The sequence below is a fragment of the Lampetra planeri genome, chromosome 14 (assembly GCF_965212315.1).
Source record: "Lampetra planeri chromosome 14, kcLamPlan1.2.h2, whole genome shotgun sequence".
In the NCBI taxonomy this organism is placed as follows: domain Eukaryota; kingdom Metazoa; phylum Chordata; class Hyperoartia; order Petromyzontiformes; family Petromyzontidae; genus Lampetra; species Lampetra planeri.
In genome coordinates this window covers 9,365,217-9,388,698 of record NC_136120.1, presented here as the reverse complement: position 1 = coordinate 9,388,698, position 23,482 = coordinate 9,365,217, and the positions used below count along the sequence as shown (strand labels likewise).

The window sequence follows — 23,482 nt, the reverse complement described above, 5'->3', positions numbered from 1 at the left end:
TATGGGATATAGCGTTTCCCCCTCGCATGCATGTGTTTTGTCCAGGTGCTCAGGTTCCCTCCCGCATGTAAACACTCACTAATTGACCAATAACACCTTCATATAGAGAGGACCGTAGAGATCAGCTCACTGCATAGCCACCTTCCAGCTTGTCTGTGGTCCCTCGTACCTATGAGTCGTTCTCTCTCCACGGGAGTTAGTGAAAACTCTGCGCGTTACCAGTTGTCTTTGAAACTGATTGGTCCACACCAGAGACAGAAAGAAAAACAGAAAGCTGTCTCTGGTGTGGACCAATCAGTTTCAAAGACAATGCATTTCTTATCAGAGTATGTGTTTTGTTTGCATTCTGAACACAAGTATTGTAGTTAATGTAGACATGATTCCTTGTAAAATGTTTCAGTTTGGTGTTGTAACATCTTAACACCTGTTTTGTTGCCAGAAAAAAGGGGAAACCCTATTCTCATATGTTGGTACTGGCAAAGGAGGTCCCATGATGACTTTGCACTCCTATTGAGTTTTTCTATTGTTTCTTTTTGTAACGTTCTGATCCGCCCCTACTGGATAACGATGCGCTTTATAGCTCATAGGATTCCTCCGGTATAAATACATATTCTGATTCTAAATCAATGTCATGTAGGAGTTCGCTGAAAAATAAGATATTGATTGGAGGGATATAACTGGAAAACACGTCAGCGTTTGCCTGCCGATGGCAATTACTGAACGTGCACAAGGGAGATAAATGGAGAAATAATGAGGTGAGCGAAAACAGGTTGGAGTGCAATTGGAAAAGTGAACGTACCAATAAAAAGCAACGCACCAATGTGTCTACAGAGGAACGTTTTCAATCGGTGCAAATTGCCCGCTATGATATATATATATGTGTCGATCGGAAACATGGAGAGATGCATTCTTGCAATTGCAATGAGAAATACGTAGGGGACGTGTGTTATTGGGTCATATAGATGACTACGAGGATGATGGACGAGACTGGTGATGGAATGGCGGCCAAAAGAGAGAGAACATGCCAAAGACGAAGACCACTGCGTAGAAAGCACTGCAAAAGTATGTATATATGTTGAACTTATTTCACACTGTACGTAGCCAATTATGTTAATCAGAGGTTCGGGGAAAGGACAACAAACTAAACACACACAAAGTTCTAAAGAAATTAGTTTTCAATCGATGTGAATCTTTGGGTCTCTATATCAGTCTGTGGGTGTCTGTGTGAGCCTATGAGTCTCTATGTGAGTCTGTGGGTCTCTATGTATGTGTATGTATGTTAAAGAGGTGGACGACAAGGGCATCCTTCAAATCCTGCGGCACCCGTCCAGTGGTCCAGACTGTTGTTATGATGTCATGTAGGGCAGTCTGTGCACAAACGCCACCCTCCCTCAGCATTTCGCTTGGGAGATCATCTTTGCCCGGTGTATTTTCTGGTCTCAGATTCTGGATCGCCTTTAGTACTTCCTCAACAGATGGCACCTCAGCCAGCTACTCACAGGGGGTGACTTCTTCCTCCAATATTTGAAGCACCGCCGCCTCGGCAGGGTCATCCCCACTTTGTCCCACGATGTTTTTCATGTCGAGGGATTTACCCTCCCTCAGGACTTCACAGAAATGCTCAGCAAATCTGCAAACCTGTTCCTGGGGGTCGGAGATTGGATCACCATTTTGTCCCCTAATGATGGTAATAGGTGTGGCACTGTAGGTTACCTTTTTAATGGAGTTAAAAAGGGATTTGTGATCGCGGGCTATTGAGGCAGACTCCATCTCCTCAGAAACCCGCGACCACCACCCATCCTTGCAGCGCCTCACGGATCTCCGAACCTCCGAGCGAAGGCTGCAGTAAGCCTCCTCATTCTCTGACATGGGATGCTGTAGACGATTAGAGTGGGCCTGTCGCGTTTTCTCAGCCATCCTGAACATCTCCTCTGTCAGCCAGGGTCTCTGGGGAGGTTTGCCCCGTGTACCCAAAGCAGCCATTGCAGCTGCATGAGCCACAGTCCTCTTCTTAGGTTTTTTCGGTAAAGTCACGTAGAAAGTAAAATAAAATAAAAACAAAAATCACGACGTTTCGGAGGCAACACAAGTCTCCGTCATCAGGTGGGACCGTCACAGCCAGATTAGCTGTATCAAGTGAGGCAATGATTCAAGATGTAATCCCTTAAAAGCGAGTTGAGGGGGGAGGGAGAGGGAGGGGGGAGCTCATCAGACTATGGTAGCCAATGAAAGGAACGTATCGGGAGGGAGGGGGGGCGAGGCCAAAAGGGTGGGCGATGGACGTGGAAGCGCTTGTGCGCAAGCGGCCAATTACTGCACACGCCAACACAATGGAGCGATTGTGCGCAAGCGGCCAGCCACTGCACCCGCCAACACAATGGGCAGAGAGGAGGAGGGGAGGTCTAATACACATGATAGACAAAAGAACGAAAATGATGATGGGTACAAACTTAGGGGGAGCTCATCAGACTATGGTAGCCAATGAATGGAACGTATCGGGAGGGAGGGGGGGGCGGGGGGGGGGGGCGGGGGGGGGGGCGAGGCCAAAAGGGTGGGCGACGGACGTGGAAGCGCTTGTGCGCAAGCGGCCAATTACTGCACACGCCAACACAATGGAGAGAGAGGGGGAGGGGGGGTCTGATACACATGATAGGCAAAATAACGAAAATGTCCATGTTTATACCAATACTGGCTGAACAATGAAGAGAGTACTGTTAAAATAACTGGGGATGTTAACACTCGGTAAAGTACAGTAAAATAGTGCCCGTCAGATAAGATGGTCCAAAAATTTTTTTGTGATTAAGTCTTTTTTGCGTGGTTGATAACATCTTTCCAATGATTACTAAGTTTGTACCCATCATCACGGTTGAAATTATGTCTGTGTTTGTGTATTTGTATGGCTTCGTGTACAAACCTTTGATGGTAGCCGGGAGGTTTGCAGAGAACATTGGTCTCGGAAAAGACAATTTCATGAGAGCCCACCGAGTTGTAGCAATGATCGGCCACGGCAGAAGAATCAGTTCTGCCGTGTTTCAGATCTGACTTGTGCTCGCGGACACGATCAGAAACATGACGTTTCGTTTCTCCAATGTAGCAATCACCACAAATGCAACTCAATTTGTAGACTCCAGGATACTGTAAGTCAGGAACGACATCCTTCACAGATGGAATCAGATCACGGATTTTATGCACTGTACTGAATCGGACTTGGATCTTATGTTTGTTTAGAATTTTGGAGATCTTTTTGGTCACGCCAGCTATGTATGGTAACGTGATGGTTTTGGTCGGAGTTTCATGTGGCTGTTTCTGTGTGGTGGGAGAGACAGCTTGGCGGATAGTACGGTCAGAGTATCCGTTCATCCTGAGGGCCCGATGTACATGTCTTAATTCACCGGTCAGGTGGTGTTTGTCAGAAATGCCATGTGCTCTGTGGTATAGCGTTTTGATGAGAGAGTTCTTTTGAGATGGGTGGTGGTGGGAATCCGGTTTCAAGTAGGAGTCTGTGTGGGTGGCTTTTCTGTAGACAGAATGTCCCAAGGAACCGTCCGGACTCCTCTCAAACAGAATATCCAAGAATGGTAGTTTACCGTCTTTCTCCACTTCCATGGTGAATCTGATGGATGGGTGTCTAGAATTGATGTGGTCCAAGAAGTGGTTCAATGCTGGGAGGCCATGTGGCCAGATGACGAAAGTGTCATCCACATATCTCTTTCACAGGGAAGGATGCAGGGTGGATGTCTGGATGGCGTCTGATTCAAACTTTTCCATGAATATGTTGGCTATAACTGGTGACAAAGTGTTAACATCCCCAGTTATTTTAACAGTACTCTCTTCATTGTTCAGCCAGCATTGGTATAAACATGGGCATTTTCGTTCTTTTGCCTATCATGTGTATCAGACCCCCCCTCCCCCTCTCTCTCCATTGTGTTGGCGTGTGCAGTAATTGGCCGCTTGCGCACAAGCGCTTCCACGTCCGTCGCCCACCCTTTTGGCCTCGCCCCCCCCCCCGCCCCCCCCTCCCTCCCGATACGTTCCATTCATTGGCTACCATAGTCTGATGAGCTCCCCCTAAGTTTGTACCCATCATCATTTTCGTTCTTTTGTCTATCATGTGTATTAGACCTCCCCTCCTCCTCTCTGTCCATTGTGTTGGCGGGTGCAGTGGCTGGCCGCTTGCGCACAATCGCTCCATTGTGTTGGCGTGTGCAGTAATTGGCCACTTGCGCACAAGCGCTTCCACGTCCATCGCCCACCCTTTTGGCCTCGCCCCCCCTCCCTCCCGATACGTTCCTTTCATTGGCTACCATAGTCTGATGAGCTCCCCCCTCCCTCTCCCTCCCCCCTCAACTCGCTTTTAAGGGATTACATCTTGAATCATTGCCTCACTTGATACAGCTAATCTGGCTGTGATGGTCCCACCTGATGACGGAGACTTGTGTTGCCTCCGAAACGTCGTGATTTTGTTTTTATTTTATTTTACTTTCTACGTGACTTTACCGAAAAAACCTAAGAAGATGATTCCTTGCAGTCACGAAAGCTTCAAATCTAGAAGCCACAGTCCTAAACCTCGCCCATTTACCTTCGACATCTGGAGGAGTGGGGAACGATGCCAACCCCGGCCCCAAGCGATGATGAAATTCTCGCTTGCAACTTTCATCAGCTAAGTGAGACCAGGCCACCTTAGGTTGAAATGGAGTCCTGGGTGTACACTCACCACCGGAGTGGAAGAATGGCAGATGACAAGTCGATGGTCAGAGGGCAGATCAGCTCCACAGTAGGTCCTGGTATCAAGGACATGGGCCCGCATGCGCTGTTCCATCATTACAAGCGCATGGGCTGCACAAAAATCTAGTAACCTCCTACCGTTGTTATTTAGCTTATCTGGCCGATGCCTTCTTATCACTCCAGACCAGGTGCCAGCATCATGACCAACTCGGGCATTGAAGTCACTGAACAAGATGACTCTTTCCCGAGGGGCCACTTTAGCCAGCACCTGTGACAGAAGGTCATAAGAAGGCATCTGACTCATCGGCCTTGCCTGCATCCCTCCACGGATGTTCGTCTTCGGTGGGGGCATAAGTAACTACGACCACCACTCCTCGCCTCTGGTTGATGGGAAGGCGAGCCCAAAGTAGCCTGGGGCTTACAGCTTCCCACACCTCACCGCCCCGCTCCCACGCCCCCTTCATTATTTTGTTCAGAAGAAGAGCCACTCCCTGTTATTTGGTAGTCTCCTGCCCCGAGTAGAGGACTGTCCACCCCTCATGGTGGCCGGAGCCAGAGCTGGTCCATCGGACCTCCTGAATGCCACAGAGATCTAGGCGGTAGCGGTCCAGGTCCCGACAGAGGAGTGGCAGCTTGTCCTCCGCAGTGAGCATTCTAACATTCCACGTGGTCATTCGTAGTGGCTTTTTGTTGTTTCTGGAGGAGCCCCAAGGGTAAAGATTAAATCTTCCGGTTCTGCCAAATGGTGTTTGGCCAGGAGACGTCATAGACGCCTGTTCCCCTGGGGCCTTCCGCACAAGCTTATTAATTATATATTTTTTACTTGGTTTTGTGGTAATTCATTGAAGGTGGAGGGGTTACCAGCCCCACGCACCCATCCAGAGCCCCCATTTGGCCACTGTGGTGGTTACCAACGCCCTGAGGAGAAAGGCCAATTGGAATTGGCCCTCCCTCCCCCACAGCACTGTCCACAGCAGCGTTGCCCATCCGGCACCACGAGGAGGTAAGGGGTTGTTTTTGCCGGATGCCCTTGTGGTCCCCCTCTTTAAGAAGGGGGACTGCACAGACTGTAACAACTACAGGGGCATCTCACTCCTCGGTGTGCCGGGAAAGGTCCTGGCAATGATTATTCAACATCGCCTTGCCAGGCACGCTGAGGAGAGGCTTGCGGAGCCTCAGTGTGGTTTCAGGAAAGGGCGGTCCTGCACAGATGCCATTTTTTCTGTCCGTTTGCTACAGCAGAGGTGTAGGGAATTCCAACAAGACCTACATCTCAAACTTTATTGACCTGGTCAAGGCCTATGATACCATCAGTAGGCCTGGGCTCTGGGTTGTTCTTCATGATTTTGGAGTCCCTGACCCTCTGCTCACGATCATTAAGGACCTTCATGATGGTGAGTAAAACGACGTGGCCGGGAGTCGGAGCCATGCCCTTTTCACCTTGGGGTGTGACAGGGATGTCCTCTGGCTCCCACATTATTTAACATATTTTTCGACCACGTAGTTCATGAAGCCTTTGATAGCTGTACCAGAGGAATTTCTATCTGGTACAGATACAACGGGAGGCTGATCGATGCCCGGGTGCGGTCAAGGGGTGGCTCCCTATTGGTCAACCATGCTACGTATGCCGATTATCTGGTAATTGCTGCTCACTCAGAGGAGGAGTTGGAGGCGCTGCTGCTGAAACTGGAGTGTGCCACTAAGAGGTGGGGCCTTACCATCGGGCCACCCACCCCCACAACTCCCATTCGGTGTTGGGGCAGTTGCGGAGAGAGTGGAGAGATTCCCATACCTGGGCAGTGTGCTCATGACCGGCTCCGGTTTGATAGCAAAGGTCTCACTCAGAATCAGTCGAGCGGCATGATCTTTTCATCGGTTGTGTAACGCTGTGTGGAAGCTACCTGGTTTGTCGCTCCGCACGAAGCTTCAAGTTTTCTTGGCCCCGGTCATTCCCCCCCCCCCCCCTCTATGCTTGTGAAACGTGGACCCCCCTAATGGAGCATCTTCGCCGATTGGCAACATTTAGGCTGGCCTGCCTACGATCCATCCTGGGTTTAACCAGGCTGGATTGTGTGAGGAACTCACAAATCCTTGAAAGATCTGGACAAAGTCCCATCGGTGAGCTTCTCCGGCAAACAAGGCTGCGTTGGCTGGGTCATGTAGCCCACATGCCCACTCACCGCATGCCTAAACAGCTTTTGTTCGGCCGGATAGAGGGAGCTAAACGGGCGCGGCACGGGCTAGAGAAGAGATGGAGTGATGTGGTACAAGAGGATGTGGACTTGCCGATGACTGGTAACAGCAGTGTCAAGATCGGCCTCTGTGGAGGAGGCTCGTGAAAGACGCTGCTGGGCAGTTGGAGGCAGTCGCCCTCCAACAACAACGGAGGGCGGAGGAGCGATGCTCACAACAACGAGCAGAGTGCCGGGTGGTTAAAGCACAGCAAGTTGGCACAGTAGGAGGTACAAGCGGTGCATCAGCCAGTCGACCCGTGGCACCTGCTCGGTCTGCCCCGTCACTTCCTGCCAGCGGGCGTTCAACACTTAACGTGGCCTCAATGTGCGCATAGCCTGGCACAAACGTCGTGGTGACGTCACCGCTACTTAGTGGCGAATGGCGATTGTTGTTGTATGTTGAACTTCTTTCGCACCATACGTAGCCAGCTGTGCTAATAGGAAATCCGCCCATGAGCAGGAACTGACAGGATGCACTTTGGCATCAGATCCTGAGAGATAGCAACGTCCTGGGGAGTCTGTAATACAGCTGTGGATAGATCATGGCTGCTTTTGTGAAAGACATGCAATGATGTGGACATGTGGAAGTTCATTTACGTTATTGTTCATGCATTGATTAATCATTAACTTCACAGTCACAATTCATTTTTCAGACTGTTAAGCAGATACATGGAGGTTTAAGATTTGGGTAAAACTCTAAAATAGTGTTTGTATTAATATTTGACACTTAAATTTGTTTAAAGAATGTATAATACACATAATGGCTTTTATTAATAATATAACAATTAATGGCCATGAGGATGCAGCAACAGCAGCAGTTTCTTGAAGAAAAAAGGAGAGGAAGTCTGAAGTAAGACCTGGTTCGGAGGAGTCAAGCGACGGACTGGAGCAACGCAAAACATGAGCTGTGGCTCCACGAGCCCAGAAATGGATCTCTGGGAGGCTACGGAGGACCGAGTCATCTTGAATGGCAGCATCTCAACCACCGAATCATCACGGGAAAAGCAGCAGTCCAAGTAATTGTGGCATACGCAAATTGCACCAAAATAATGACCATGATGTTATTTAAAAGCTATATTAGCCATTCCTTTAGCAAGCAGTGGATACTAAAGCGGTGAAAAATTGGCAACTATAGCGTACCATTCATTTGAGATTGTGATAAGAAAAAAAAGTATCACTCGAAGTCAAGGCAAAACAACATGGTCATAATTTGCTAACACTATGGCGTGGTTATCATGATATAGATATCCAATTGTTCTTTTCCCAGCGGATTGTGCCATAATCGGGAAATTGCATGAGGGAATAGGTTGCTTTTGATATAACACACACACATAAAACATTCACTAAGCGCCTCATAGTTCGGGGAATGGCACTTCTTCTGAATGGGCATTGTTTGTGAAAGGCCATAGGCACGTGTTTGAAACATGAGCCTAGAATATAATTGTCTCTTTTCGGGCAGTGACAAATGGGGTGAGGGCTTTTTTTGGATTTGTTTTGATACTTTTAGATTAGGTTCAAGTAATTAGTCTTTAAAACATTGCATTCAACGGAACATGATCAATCGCATGACTCACACGTTTGGATAAAACTCTTTGAATGTCGACTCACTACATTCCAATTCACGCTGGATTCAATTCTCTTTCTCGCGTATGGCAGCAATACGCTCAGGAGCTGAATGTCGATGTCGGGCTCTGTCAGCCACGAGAGGGCTTCAGGAGAGAGCGCGTGTAGATTTGCAATTCGTCCATTGGAAGGATCAGACTACAGTGATCTGACCCCAAAAAAACCTTTCTTATGGATAATATTTGTCCGAAAGCCCATGTGTTAAACAGATCCCATTGGTTTGCTTATTGGTCCATTTTACATGTATATATTCCGTCAAGGTCCTTAATATCTTCTGATCTCCAAATGCTCAGCACTCCTAGGTCTAGGTTGCACTATTTTGGTGATCAGGCTTTTATTAGTGTGGCACCACAAACTATGGAATGATTCTAGATTTGAAGTTTTCGTGACTGCAAGGATTCATACTTTTTGTTTTTTTCGGTAATGTCACGTAGGTAAACATTTTAAATAAATAAAATCACGATGTTTTGGAGGCAACACATGATACAGTAATTTTGTGACGGTTGCACCTGAAGACGGAAGCTTGTGTTGCCTCCGAAACGTCGTGATTTAATTTATTTAAATTTTTTACCTAAGTGACTTTACCGAAAAAACCAAAGAGTATGGAACGATTGCCACTTGAAATCAGGCAATCATAGTCGGTAGATTTATTCAAGTCTGCTTTGAAAACCCATCATTTTAAAGTGGCCTTCCCTCTTTAGTTTGGTCGGTTGCCCCCTGATTCTATTTTCGTTTCCCGCTTTTCATGCATTGCGCATTGGGTTCCGAGGATGGAATGCACATTATACATTTTAATTATTATAAGTTTTGGTTGCATGGCCACGGTCGCACTCTGTAGCTTGTCCTTCTCGTGGCTCATGTTACGTGTGTTCGTATCACCTTAAATACAACATCATCTGAGCGAAATGGACGTCAATAATTCGATTCCAGATATGATCAGTAGAGCTGAATGCTGGATGAAGGCTTCCTACGCTGTATCGGTTGTGGGATGTTTTTGTTGTTTTACCATACTTCACCACAGTGGTCAGTGTGTGTTAGGTGAAGGCGGGCCCAGATCTAGTTCAGATGTTACTCAACCAGTGATGTTAGCAGTGATTGGGAATCAAACTGTTCCCCAGTCCGTAGTGCAGTGCACTAACCACGGTGCCTCTGCTCCAGCCCCAAGTAATTCATAATGTATATATAGCCCTTGCTAAAACCGCTGCTAGATGAAGGCCTTCCCTTGCCATGGTTGTTTATGTTTGACTATACTTCACCAATTTTTATATCGTGCTGGTTGCTGAAGAGTGTGTGGCCCCAGGACCAGTTGAGATATCACGTGACACTGATATAAGCCATGGCGGGTTCCCAGTGCAGTACACTTTACCAGTGCCACTGCTCTACCACAGTTTCCACACTCAGACATGTTATATATGTTATATATATATTGATGGAATTGTATCATTGTGGATTGGGATAGATGTCCCGCTCGACATTTTTAGCTCGGCAAAACACCACGGAGCCTGTTCGCAGTTTTTTTTTACTCACCAGAGATAAATTTCCCGGTAGCTCCAATGGCTTCAGCTGACGGGTTTGAGCCTGCTGGGATTTCGGGGCGACATCCCAACCCCCTCTGCATCCCAAGCCTGCGTACGGGCGATCCCATTACAGCCGACTGCACGCATCATTTTATCTTCATTTCTGTCCCACGTTGGCGCCCTCCTCTCCTCCCCAGAGGAATGATGCTCAATTTGGGTGATTAGAGTAAAACAAGGGGCATCAATAACAAAGCAATTTGCCTCACGCGGGTGGTTGCATTGTGCACGGCGTCAATGAAGAATAAAGAGAATAAAATGGTGGGTGGAAAACGATCCACGTGCCATCATTTATTTCAATGCAAGTTTGCACGGGCACACCGCTCTGGGGCTGTCTGCTTAGCTGTAATGCTGCCGAGGACAAACAGAAATGGTGAACAATCTTATTCACGGTTTAAGGGCCAGTGCATCAGTATTGTTGGCCCAGACTGTATAAAACTATATCGCGTGGTTTTGCATCAAACTGGGACCCTTATCTGCTCGGAAAGCCGTCATGACAAATTCACATCTGGCTGTTCGAACCGCGTTGGTTTCAGCAAGCCTGATTGCTGCCGAGACACTGAATGTCAAAACCAGTCCAGAATTTTCTTGTATTAAGACTGATGCTGTTGAAAAAAAATTACCTACCAGATCTAGATGTGCAACCAATGGAACGTGTACTGTAATTTATGTATATAATATGGAGGGACAGATATGGGAAAGAGGCGTATAGTTTTGCTCGCTTATTTTGACCCAATCTAGATCTAAAGAGTGAACGCGCCTCTCAACGCAGAGGTCGCAATCGGGTACCCGATACCCGGCTACCCGTACCCGGCCGGGTACGGGTACCCGTTTTCAACAATGGTGCGGCTGGGTACGGGTACGGGTAGGCCGTGAGTCACTGGTGAGTAACCGTTTGTCACTCATTTCCCAACGTCTTGTCTCTTCTCACAATTCAAGTTCCTAGAATCAACCCACCCGCGCCTGCAACATGGCTTCATCCCAGAGGTCGCAATCGGGTACCCGTACCCTACCCGATACCCGAATGGGTACGGGTAGCCGGGTATCGGGTAGGGTATGGGTACCCGATTGCGACCCTGGTGCGGCCGGGTACGGGTACTGGTAAGGAATCAAAACCCGTTTGCGACCTCTGTCTCAACGGATCCTATGGGACGTCCTGTGAAGTTTTTATTTATTTTACGAAGCAATGAAATGACGAAGTGTAAAGGTGTACACAATTTAAATGTCGCCCAAGTGATGGCTGCCGTGGCGTCGCGGTGAGCTCACTGGGCTTGCAATTCAGGGGTTTCCAAGTCTCATATATTTCTTGGTAGTGCTCCTTTTGTCCACCCAGCCGTATAAATGGGTAACACCACACTTTGGCAGGTCGCGTGTAGTGGTGGTGGTAGTGGGGTAAAGTGTGGGTACTCACTCCTCGTCCAATATATCTGTTCAGCCTGGAAGAGTAGGGCATAACACCGTGTTAGAGGAGGCAGTTCTCATTACCTTAGAACTGATATTTGTGTTTGGTTTATTGTCCTTCCCCCGCACCTCCGATTAGCGCGGTTGGCTATGTACGGCGCAAAAGAAGTTAAACATATATACATACATACTCTCATTGTGCTTTCTTTGCAGCGGTCTTCGTCTCGGACATGCTCTCACTCTTTTAGCTGCCATTCCATTACCAGTCTCGTCCATTGCCATCTTAGTGATCTTTTTAACCAACGCCACGTTTCTGCATAGTCAATACATCCATCCCTCGAGTCAAGGCTGTTCTGCCAGTGTAAGTTATTTTCAGGGATGCACCTTCATCCCTTCGCCAGTGTTGGCAGATATACAAAGTTGTAGTCAGCGGGCGAGTACGCGTGCTGGCATTATCCTGCACAAATGTTGGGAAAGGCATATCCAGTATTACAATGAATGTAGCTCTATGCATGATTTCACTTTGCTTTTGCAGCAGTTGAGCAATGTTCCTTGCAACTTAAAGATCCAAAAAGGGGTATCTTCTGGAAACGCAGCGTCTGCATGCTGCCTTCACAATTCAAATTATCCCAGTCATTATTGTTGTAATTAACACGTATCATACCATACCACATGTGCTACGTGGGCAATGCTCCCCCATATTTAAACGTGGAAACGAATGAACAAATAAAGGAGCTAATCGCATAAATACATTAATGTCAACAAATAATATACGCGTTCCTAATTGCAAAACTCCCACCCCCATTTATCAACGATTAAATTCGAGGAAATACGGATGTATAAATGCATTGCATTCATTAAAAAGCAATGTTAATTAGTGAAATAAACAAAATTATTCCCTTGAACATCGCTAGCAGATGGCAGACACGAATTAAGCCTGACAAAGTGTGCTTTACAACTACGGGATTGTGTGCACTGGCCAAGTGGCTTTACGTCTCCAGTTAGAGCATCACTGGCAGGTTATGTAGTGTGACGACACGTGCCATTGCATTGAGCCATTAGCAAGATGAATCCATTGATAGACAACTTTTCAGGCAACAAGATCCCAAGGGGCATTAAAGCACCGTGCTTTTACGCAAATGTGTTTGTGTTGTTGTTGAAAATTAGACAATTGCATTTGCTATAATATTCGTGATAATAGGGGTTTCCCCTTTTTTCTGCCAACAAAACAGGTGTTAAGTTGTTAAAACACCAAACTAAAACCTTTTACAACGAATCATGCCTGCATTAACCACAGATACTTGTGGTGAAAATACAAACAAACAAAAACCATGACAGTATATGCATTGTCTTTGAAACTGATTGGTCCACACAATAGACAGTTTTCTTTGAAATCTCGTCTCAAACGGTGTTAGACCAGAGGACGCCAAAAGGCGTACAGCCCAAATACAATGCATTATAAGTAATGGTACTGGAAAAGGAGGTCCCATGATGTAAAATATTCGTGTTGAATAGTTTTGGAAGCCTCCTCCTATATTGTTGTGTTAAACTCGCACGTCCTTCAATTTTATTTCAACGTTTATTAAGATTATCTGGCATCGAAATAATCACCTGTAAAAAATAATAGCAATGTATATTTTGGCCATTGATAGCAAAACTTTTCCAAGTTCTGCTACAATATTGTTAAAATAAAATTTCTCACATTCGGCAAAAACAGCCAACCTACAAGAAAATTAAATTATGAAAATAGCTCTTCCTTTTAAAGAGTAACGTGTTATAATATCTTAACAAAAAGTAAGTTTTAAAATGAAAAACTGCCATATCATGAACAATATATCTGACAGGCACGGAGTCTGGATCATAAATCTGCAATGGGTCTCACAAATGTTGAAGATGACATTGAATTGTTGGAGAAGGTTACATTGCAGCGCTTCATTTCCATTGAGAATGGTTTAGGGTATCGTGTCTTAAGACAGGGAAATGCAAACCATACGTAATTTTGTCCACTGATTGACCACGCCTAGAGATAAGTGTGTGACATTCTACATGCACTGCTCTGGATCTAAATTCTTCTGCACAATTTGGGTATTAGGCTGGTATGTTTATGTTTTAATCTGTATAATTAAGTTACAATTATGTAATATGGCTTGGAATAAAAAATAACCCATTTGTTTCTAATATAAACAAACGAGAAAGGAATTAATATATACAAATATATATTCATATTGACAAAGCAGTGATAATGAAAGTATTTTTTTTAACTTACAAGCGTCACTTAGTAGATAGCACAATTGTAAAATTACAAAATTGCATTTGCTAAAGATTCGTGTTGAATAAATTTGGAAACCTCCTCCGATGTTGTTGTGTTAAACTCGCAAGTCCTTCAATTTTTTTCAACATTCAGAAAGAGTATATGACCTCAAATTAATCACCTGTAAAAATAATAATAAAAAATTGCAATGTATATCTTTGGCTTTGATAGCAAAGCTTTTCAAGTTCTGCTACAATCTTTTTAAAATAATATTTCTCACATTCGGCAGAAACAACTACCTACAAGGAAATAAAATTACAGATATAGTTCTGCCACATCAGCCTATGACCAAATTACCCAGAATGCACGGAATCCCATAAGACATCAAAAGCTAAGCAAGGGTGAGCCTGCAACGTACTTTACGAGTGACTACCACTATGAGATCTCTTTTACCAGTGGCAAAATATAGTAGTAGGTTTTTACCCTTTTAAACTGGTACAAAACTGACACCTTTATTCAAGGCATCATGTTTGCAATAACCACAACACAAGTAGTCAAAAAAGCAAACAAAAAGAAGCAACTCTGATAATGATAATAATATGCACTGTCCTTGAAGTTGATTGGTCCACACCCGAGACGGCTTTCTTGCTTTTTTGACTACTTGTGTTGTGGTTATTGCAAACATGATGCCTTGATTAAAGGTGTCAGTTTTGTACCAGTTTAAAAGGGTAAAACCTACTACTATATTTTGCCACTGGTAAAAGAGATCTCATAGTGTAAATGCTTACCCCGAGCTCTCAATACTCTGATATTGCACTGTGTTTGAGTTGTACGCCTTTTGGTGTCATCTGGTCCAACACCAATGGGGACTAGGCTCTAAAGAAAGCCGTCTCGGGTGTGGACCAATCAACTTCAAGGACGGTGCATATTATTATCATTATCAGAGTTGCTTCTTTTTGTTTGCTTTTTTTACTACTTGTGTTGTGGTTATTGCAAACATGATGCCTTGAATAAAGGTGTCAGTTTTGTACCAGTTTAAAAGGGTAAAAACCTACTACGAGTGACTACCATTCACAAAAGATGGGTGGTAGAAAGCACTGTGGGCAGGGCAGTAAAATCCATCGCTTCCCCCGTGTATTCCCCCGACCACCAATCCGCACTAACCAACGTAGTAAAGTCAAGGAACACTCATCCATGCAGGGCATAAGGAGGGGCTCGTCTAGCAGTGGATTGGCAAATAAGCTGTACGTGTGATATACGGTAATGAAACAGCACACAGTTTCTTGACATTTGGATCAAGTCCCTAACGAGGCACACAGAACAAGAATAATATATATTAATAAGGAGCCCTTAAAACATTAGATCTCAGAGCACAGGGACAAGTGAATGTGTGAAACTGCCTTTAATAATGATCATCCACTAAGCAGAATGCAGTAAATAATAGTTGCATTTGTGAAATTGTGAAACAGGTTTGAGTTTTATCAACATTTACATTAAAACGTGCTCCAAAGCAACACATATTTCAAAACATCTGCAGGCAATCATAAACAAAATGGTAATTTTTTTACATAAGAACTAAAAAATAATCTTCTGCACACTCTGTGTGTTTTTTTATTATTCATTTTCTCGTAGTCCCAGTGGCTCCTCATTAAAAAGTGAAACCTGCTGGTATACAGAAATGCAAACGGTGTGAATTTTTTCTTTTAAAGTTTCTCTCATCTTTGTTTAATTATGAGGTTGAACATCCATTGTTTTTACTGTAGCTGGAAAATGGCTTAAACACACAGCTTTGGTAGAACGTGGGGATTTAACTTATACTGATTAAATGAGTGAAACAAAAACATAAAAAGACTTAATTTTTTCCCATTAAGTAGGAATAAAACGTGCCGTAGGTACTGCTAATGCTTTAGAGTGAAGGCAACGGTGACTTTTTAAAGTTGACACATCAGTTCCTTGATCAGTTCGATGCTGTGCAGTGCCTCCATGCAAGTTAGAACCACGAAGATATTGGTGAAACAAAATGTTTTGGTTACATTGTGATGCACATACGGTAGTACACACACGAGGTGGTCAACACAATTTAGAAAGAGAAAAAACGCACCTCAGAATATGTGTTAAGTATCATAACTGCTTAGATTAGCAAATTATACTTTGTTGCAGGCATAGGAAATAAAGGTGGGGAATGCAAGACAATCCCAACCATAAGTTGGCAATGCTTTTATCGGGGATTAGTGCGCCATAAATCTTTTCTAGCGGAACTAATTTTCTCCGCCTAATGAAGGCCTCTCATTATATACCAATTAAGTGCTAGTTAATTGTCACAAGGGGTGGCGGCGATTATTTTTTTTTGCCGGTTGGAAGCTGTTGTCTTAAGTAGCTTAGCAACTCTACCATTTGCAGCTGGAAGTGACGGGGCGAGGTTGTGACGGAACGCATCGCGCCGCCGCGCCCAGGCTCCGAACGACTTTGCGTGAAGCGAGCGAGCGACACAACCACGGGGTTCAACCCGCCGACCCCCAACCTGCTGAACCGGGGACTGTGAGACCGCTGCCTTTGAATCGCAAAGGTCTAAAGCATCTGAAGACTTTTCCTCGGTTTTCTCCCGTGCCTCTGAACGTCCAAATTGATGAAGGAATTTGAACGAATAAAGGCAAACACGGTAAAGGTTCAGCCAGTGCAATTTCTTGCTCAGGCTACTGCTGGCAGAAGTGCCTCCACTAGAATGAGCTCTAGAGGATGCGTCTAGAGCAGAGGTCGGCAATCCGTGGGCTCCCGGAGCTGCATGAGGCTCTTCGTGGCTCCCAACACGAACAAATGCAAAGTAAAAATAAATAACCTAATTATTTTCGATAAGCGGTGAACGTCTGAAAAGCCTAACAATGATTTGTGATGAGGCTTTACAAACCATTGTACGTGTGCTGTTCTTAAAACAGTGATTATAAAAAAATATATGGTTTAATGTTATTCATTAAGCACGCATTGCAGCTCTCGAAATATATATATATATATATTTTACCAAATTCGAAGAAAATGGCTCTTAAATTTCGATTTAAAGCTTTCGTGACTGCAGGGATTCATCTTCTTGGTTCTTTCGGTAAAGTCACGTAGAAGGGAAGTAATAGAATAATAAAAATAAAACATAATAAAATAATTCTCACGACGTTTCGGCCACAACGCAAGCAGCCGTCCTCAGGTGAAGAATGAAACACCACCAAGCTTGGAGCGTATATTTAAGCTGGGTTGGAGGGGGGGAGGTGGGAAGAAGAGCGCCTTGACAAAATAATTTGCATATCAAGAGGAATTTAGCATATGGAAAATGCGTAGGAGGTGGGCGGGGGGGTTTAAAATTAATATTATGCCCGTGGGCTACCTATTTTCTCAACTCGTTGAGTTGGTGGGTTTAGATGACAATGGGTACACCTTCAGTTCTTTTGAGCCGGTGGTTTGGATAAGGCCCGAGAGCTTCAGTACACGTGTAGTGACTCAACTCGGAGACAGTAGGACTTGGTGGCACTTCTTTATTTAGCAGGCACCATCAGGATAACACATACCTTACGTGGGTGCACACTATTATTATTAAGACTGTCTATTGTCGGTGGCACTGCTTAGTTAGAACAGTTGGTAACCTGTCTGACCAGCAGCGCCCCGGGATGGTGAAGACTGAGACGACGACGAGGAGATGGTGACGACGATTGACTTGAGCAGCACGACGGAGATCCCACTACCAGCCACAGCCACGAGGTCCCCTACAGTGGCCCTTCTTATACTCTCAGCGTGGCCTCGCTCCGCCCCGGCCACGCCCTCTTTCTGGAACATACTAGCGGGTTCCCGAGGCTTCCCGATTGGCCCCTTCTATGACCTTTCCCCTAGACGTCCCCCTCTCGTATATATCATGGCCTGCTGACGTGAGTACTGCCGTACACCACAATACCCCTTTTTCGCCAGCAGCCAGCGCGATGCCACTACACATGCAATGTTGCACATCCCTGTGTGTCGTTGAATCTACGCGGTTATATCCTGTATATTCATAAAGAGAAGTGCATTTTAATCACATTTTTTTTAGTTTTCAGATTGCGCTTCGTGAAGGTGGAATTTTATTGTCGTTATTTCAGGTGCTTTGACAAACTTTACCTGTCATCGCATGACAGGTTGCATAAATATTGCAGATTAATTCCGTCGATCTGACGAGTAGAACATTATATCTAAAGCAGAAATTGTATTCAATTATTACATCTCGCCGCACTCTCTCCGTGCATGAAAAACCAGTCATCAATAACTCCTGGGAGAATGACTTCATAATTACAGATGGAAACTTCTTGTAATGGCTAATTAAATTAGGGGGGGGGGAAGTGTTTTAATTGCTTTAGGATAATGATTTTTAAATTCACGGTGCATGTGTCATTTTAGCTTCTAAAAATCGTACCGAAAAAGGTGTTATCGCTTTTTCACGGCGAATGAATGGGCTTTGCTAATTAAAACGAACACCGCATAGTAGAAATGTCCTCGACCAAATTATAAAATCCTGGTGAAAAAATGTCGAGTGCTCATTTTAGTTTTACAGATCTCACATACGACAAACACACACATACATATATATGTAAAGAGCTCGATGTTGCAATTGTTTAATTTCTTAATATTTTAAGAGTTTTCCGTGGGAAGTTTGATACGAATGTTTCTGGTGCGGTGCGGTTTTGAACGTTTAATTAAAGCGTGATAAGTTACTGATCATCTGAAGGTGAGCCCAATGGTGTTCAATTTACGCACTCTTAAAAAAATACAATAAATGAAACACGTTGAGATAGAATATTTTTTTTACATGAGGTAGATATGAATGAGTATTTTGTTGTGTGCATTAATATTTAAACAAAAAAAACATTTGAACGTGATTTTCTCTCAATAAAGACGAATAAAAAACACAGAGGTTAAAATATTTACATTTTTAAACCATTATTTTACGAGTACATTCCGTGTCTAGGGAGAATACCGTGTTCTTATCGGAAGTGACAGCAAGTCCATAAAATTTGCGGCACAAAAACCACACACTTGCACCTTTGCGCATTGCCAACCTAAGACTCGAAAAGTACGCAACACTGCACGCACCAGTTGCATTAAGTGATGAGTCTGGGACTCGGGAGAGCCTGAGGGCCAAGTGCTCTATAATTCACGAGCTTCAATCATGACTCGTCTTCTCTTCAAAACACTCCAAGCATGCAATCACCTCAGAAAATTGTCTTTCTTTGGTATATACAAAGACAAAGATCCCCCCTATAGCCTTAACGCACTGTTTGGGGCAAGTGCTGTTAGTGAGCACCTATGAAGGCCGGCACCAGCATACGAGGGGGGTGATTGGTCAGCACCAGATCCGACCGCCTTTGTCTCCCCTAGTGGCGATGTTCACACACTGGGCCAGGTACTCATTTGAGGCTGAGTCGACATAGGGGAGGCCCAGAACGGGTCGCCGGATTCGTAGCGCATATACACGCACTTATGTTCTTGTGTTACTGCCCAATGGGTGCTCAGCACACGGTATTGTAGTGAAGTATGTGAATTAAATACAGTTTGCTCAGTCGACATGATGAGCTCCCTACAGCCGTACATTTTAATTGTAATGTAATTCGGAGTTTACATTTTCTCACCGTGCTCGCGTGAAATTTTCTCTGGGTCCTCCAATTTTTCCCTCCACACTGAGAAACAGGCATTTAGAGTATTTGGCTGTTGTAAATTTCCACGTGATAAGTCGCTTCGTTGAGCTATCATTTGTGGCCAGGTCGTTTCTGATAAAGAGCGATGTAGCTCAGTGGGTCTTACCTGGTAATATAAAAAAAAGGTCAAAGAAAAAATAGTTTTTTCTCCCCAATTCAGTGTTTACACATGTGAGAGGAAACCATAACACGCACGTGATGGAACAACACACTACATTTCCGTACAGAAGGAAACAGATAACGATTAGTCCACTTGCCTTACTGCCTTCTCCCTGGCGAGCCAGGCTAAGGCAACCTTCTCGATGCCCACGGGAATTACAGGCCAAGTGCGATAGCCACCAAACGCCCGACTAAATGGCGAGGTCCGTCCTTCCCCATGATAACCTCGCTAAAGTCGACGTGAATTAGCGCAACGTCCCTTGCAATAGTGTTGCTTGACAAACACCGTCGCCCGTGTATGCGCCGTTCAACATGGGCTGCGATAGGCCATGTTGAACGGTAGCCTGTATTGAAACAGTGGCGCACGGCGCTATTGACGGGGCAACGTTTAATGTTACGTTGAACTTTACCGTGTTGTGGGGTTTTCCCGGTTGTGTCGTACAGCTGTCCCCTTGTGTTCTGGTCCGAGCTGTCAGACATGTCAGACGTTTCACTCCTACCTCCCAGGATATTCTTCAGGGACCATCCGGAACGGTGCGGTTCAGAACTGGAGAGTTCCCTGACAAATCTGTCGTCACACGGAGCGAAAGGTCGAACACCACGCCAAACATTACCCGGTATTTACCAGAAAACACACCTGAGTGATATATTCCGAACTCATATTGTTGTAGTAGAACTCTGATTGGCTGGATGGGCACACTTGAAGGTTTTACAAAATTACGTAACTGTGAAACAGTTTTGTTTGCCAGCCGTGCATGTTGCTACCAATCTAGTCTGACAAGCAGTCAAACCAATACCAAGCCAGTTCAGCTATACGCCCATTCTATTTTATACATTTCCTAGAATGTAATGTTAATAGCGGCTTCCGAGAGACTTTATAGGTCAGCTTTGTTTGGCAATTAAAGAAATTTAAGAAACAAAAACCCTGCGGGATATGAACGGTCAAAGGTAATATGAAACAATAGAAAAAAAGATAATTCTGTTCAATTGAAATTGCATGCAATCGTTCTTCATACAGTTAAACAGACATGAAACCGTTAAGTAAAACCAATTATGTTCAGAAATCTACCCTTTAAACATTTGCATTGGAGAGAATCGAATTTTTCTAAATAAATCTGCCACTCGCTCTTAAATTGGCTTAGGCATTGAAATTGAGATGATAGCAACGTGGTGAGCATATGTAACAAAATAAAATCATCAGTGGCAGTGACTATCTATAGCAGATGCTTCCTCACCCTCTCTAATGGCTCTCAAACATCCAGGGGGGGAACTTAAAGCTGCCCCTATCTCCTTTATCCCACTCAAACTAACCACCTCTCTGTGGGCAGTGCTTAAGATAGGAGGCAATAAGATAGATGGACCTTGCCTGCGGTGCCCCTGAATTCCCCCCACAGACCCCGTGATGAATTGCTGTCCAGAAACGAGGCTTCGTAATACAAACCCGCGGGAAGGCCTCATTTCAAATCCACAGCCCAAGAATGCTTTAACAGCAGATGCAGTCGTCAGATAATTGTACAAGCACAGAGGCAATCACGATCTTAAGTGAAGAGAAATTATGGGTGTTTTCTTCTTCCAAACACATTAGTAAACTTTGACTTTAGTTTGAATTGCATCTCCATATATATAAAAGGCAAGGAATCATGTGTGTCTGTTCAAAATGTTAGCGTACTTCCCAACATGCAACAAACTGCAAATTTGCCATGTGGGTACTTTCCAGACTGTACACCATGCAAAAATGATAAAAATACATTTATTGGGGGGAGGAGGGGGAGCTCAATAATGCATATATATTTTTTGCACGGCAAGTGAGCTGTGACGTCAAATGTGTCACGTGATCCGCACATGTGGAAGCGTAACGCATTGTCGTCTAGCGGTTAGCGCGCTGCGCTACGAACCCGGCGACCCGAGTTAGATTCGAGCTCACGGCCACCACCAGTGACGATTATTTGAACCAGTCCTGGGCCTCCCCTAGGTTGACTCAGCCTCAAACGAGTAACTGCTGTGGTGTGTGAACATCGCCACTGGGGAGACAAAGGCGGCCGGGCGTGCTGCTGTCACCCACCCCCTCGTGTGCCGTGCTGGCCTTCATAGGTGCTCGCTAACAGCACTTGCCCCTACAGTCTGTTAAAGCTATATGGGGATCTTTGGAGCGGTAGTGTAGTGGTTAGCGCGCTGCGCTACGAACCCAACGACCCGAGTTCTGTTTCCGCTCACGGCCACCACCAGTGACGAACCTTGTCCTGGGCCTCCCCTAGGTCGATTCAGCCTCAAACGAGTAACTTTTGTGGTGTGAACATCGTCACTGGGGAGACAAAGGCGGCCGGTGTGGTGAATCCAAGTCCCGGGCGAAGCCGGGTAGTACAGCTAGTATTGTAATGGGACGCAGATCTACAATCAGCAACTTTGGAGTTTATGTTTCTGAATCATGCAGACTTCAAAGCGTACAACTGGGCATGCTAATAATGGCAATAGACTTGCGGCATTGTTTGATGCCGATTTAAACATTATCATTTATAAGAGATAGGCGTTCTTATTGGTCAAAGTTATAAGGTCGACTTTTTTGTAACATACAACAGGATATGTTAAGATGGTCAAACACCAAAGATATACTTTTTGCAAGGAATCAAGTCTGCATTAACCACACGTCCGTGTGGTGAACGTGCAAACAAACGTGCTCTGATAATATATGCAGTCTTTGAAACTGATTGGCCTCCAGCATTGGCAGCCTTCTATTTATATGGATGCATAAGTATTTACCCAATCCCTATTACGCATTTTTTTCTCTGGCATTCCAGTTTCTTTCCAAAACAAATCACGCTTCCTGCGGCCGTGTGGAGTGGCGTCATCGAGCTAATACGAAAGAAGAACATGAAGCGAACATACAGAGGGGTGGCACGGTGGGGAAGATATTCGCTGTCGCTCAAAGCCATTCGGCAAGGGGCCAAGTTCGAAGGGTGGACAAGGAACAAAAAGTTGAGGAGGATGTCTCATGTTGATAATGGTGTTGTTGACAATTGTGATGATGGCTGTAATGGTGATGACTGATAATTACGATAATGCCGATGTTGACGTTTAAGAAGGGGATAATGATACTGAGTTGTGGTGTCTTATCACCGCTATTTCTATGCCCATCTCTCATATCACAGAACGGCGGATTAGGGAGTCTCATAAATCTCCACGTATCGACATAGCGGATATTCGAAGTTGTAAATGCATCTTTTTAAATTCACCATTTACAGAAGAGAGCAAGGTAAATATCTATATTTTTTAAAATATTTTTTTATCCAAGAAAATAATGATAAATTAATAACTAAGTAGAAAAATATCGAATCATCAATAGGCAAAAAAGGCTGTTGTTCCAGGGTCAACACTCAACACAATCCTGCTTTAGCTTCCATGACATATCATGATAAAGCTATATGATTAGACTCTCAGAACAAAATGCAAGGGCACAAGGCGGTTGTAGCAGGGTCAACAACCAACCAGCGGCAGTATTACGTCTACTTTCGAGATTATCGTGAAAACTACACTACACACACGGCTGTCAGTGACGTTTGGAGAGGAATCCGTGTTTTCGTTGTTAAATTAAAGAGCTTAATTAAAATACGGCCCTCATTGTATTTTGTCATGGAAGACACACTGACAATTATTTGTAATTGTTAATTATGAATAATTGTTAATTATTGGTTTCCCTCCTCAAGGCACTTCACATCTCACCTCGACACGCGTGAACCGACACCCCCCGCTGGCGGCTGTCCCTGTGGGCACAAAGGTGGCTCAACAACGCAGCCTGCAAACGGGTACTGAGTCTCC

General features: G+C 44.8%; 1 long non-coding RNA gene across 1 annotated transcript; it reads left to right on the top strand.

Annotated features, from left to right (window-relative positions):
- The first annotated feature begins 912 nt into the window (after positions 1–912).
- LOC144722458 (uncharacterized) lies at positions 913–23,254 on the top strand. The gene is made up of 4 exons (XR_013586058.1): positions 913–1,062; positions 7,759–7,975; positions 20,177–20,286; positions 22,465–23,254. It is a non-coding gene; the product is annotated as an uncharacterized LOC144722458 (long non-coding RNA).
- Positions 23,255–23,482: the final 228 nt, after the last annotated feature.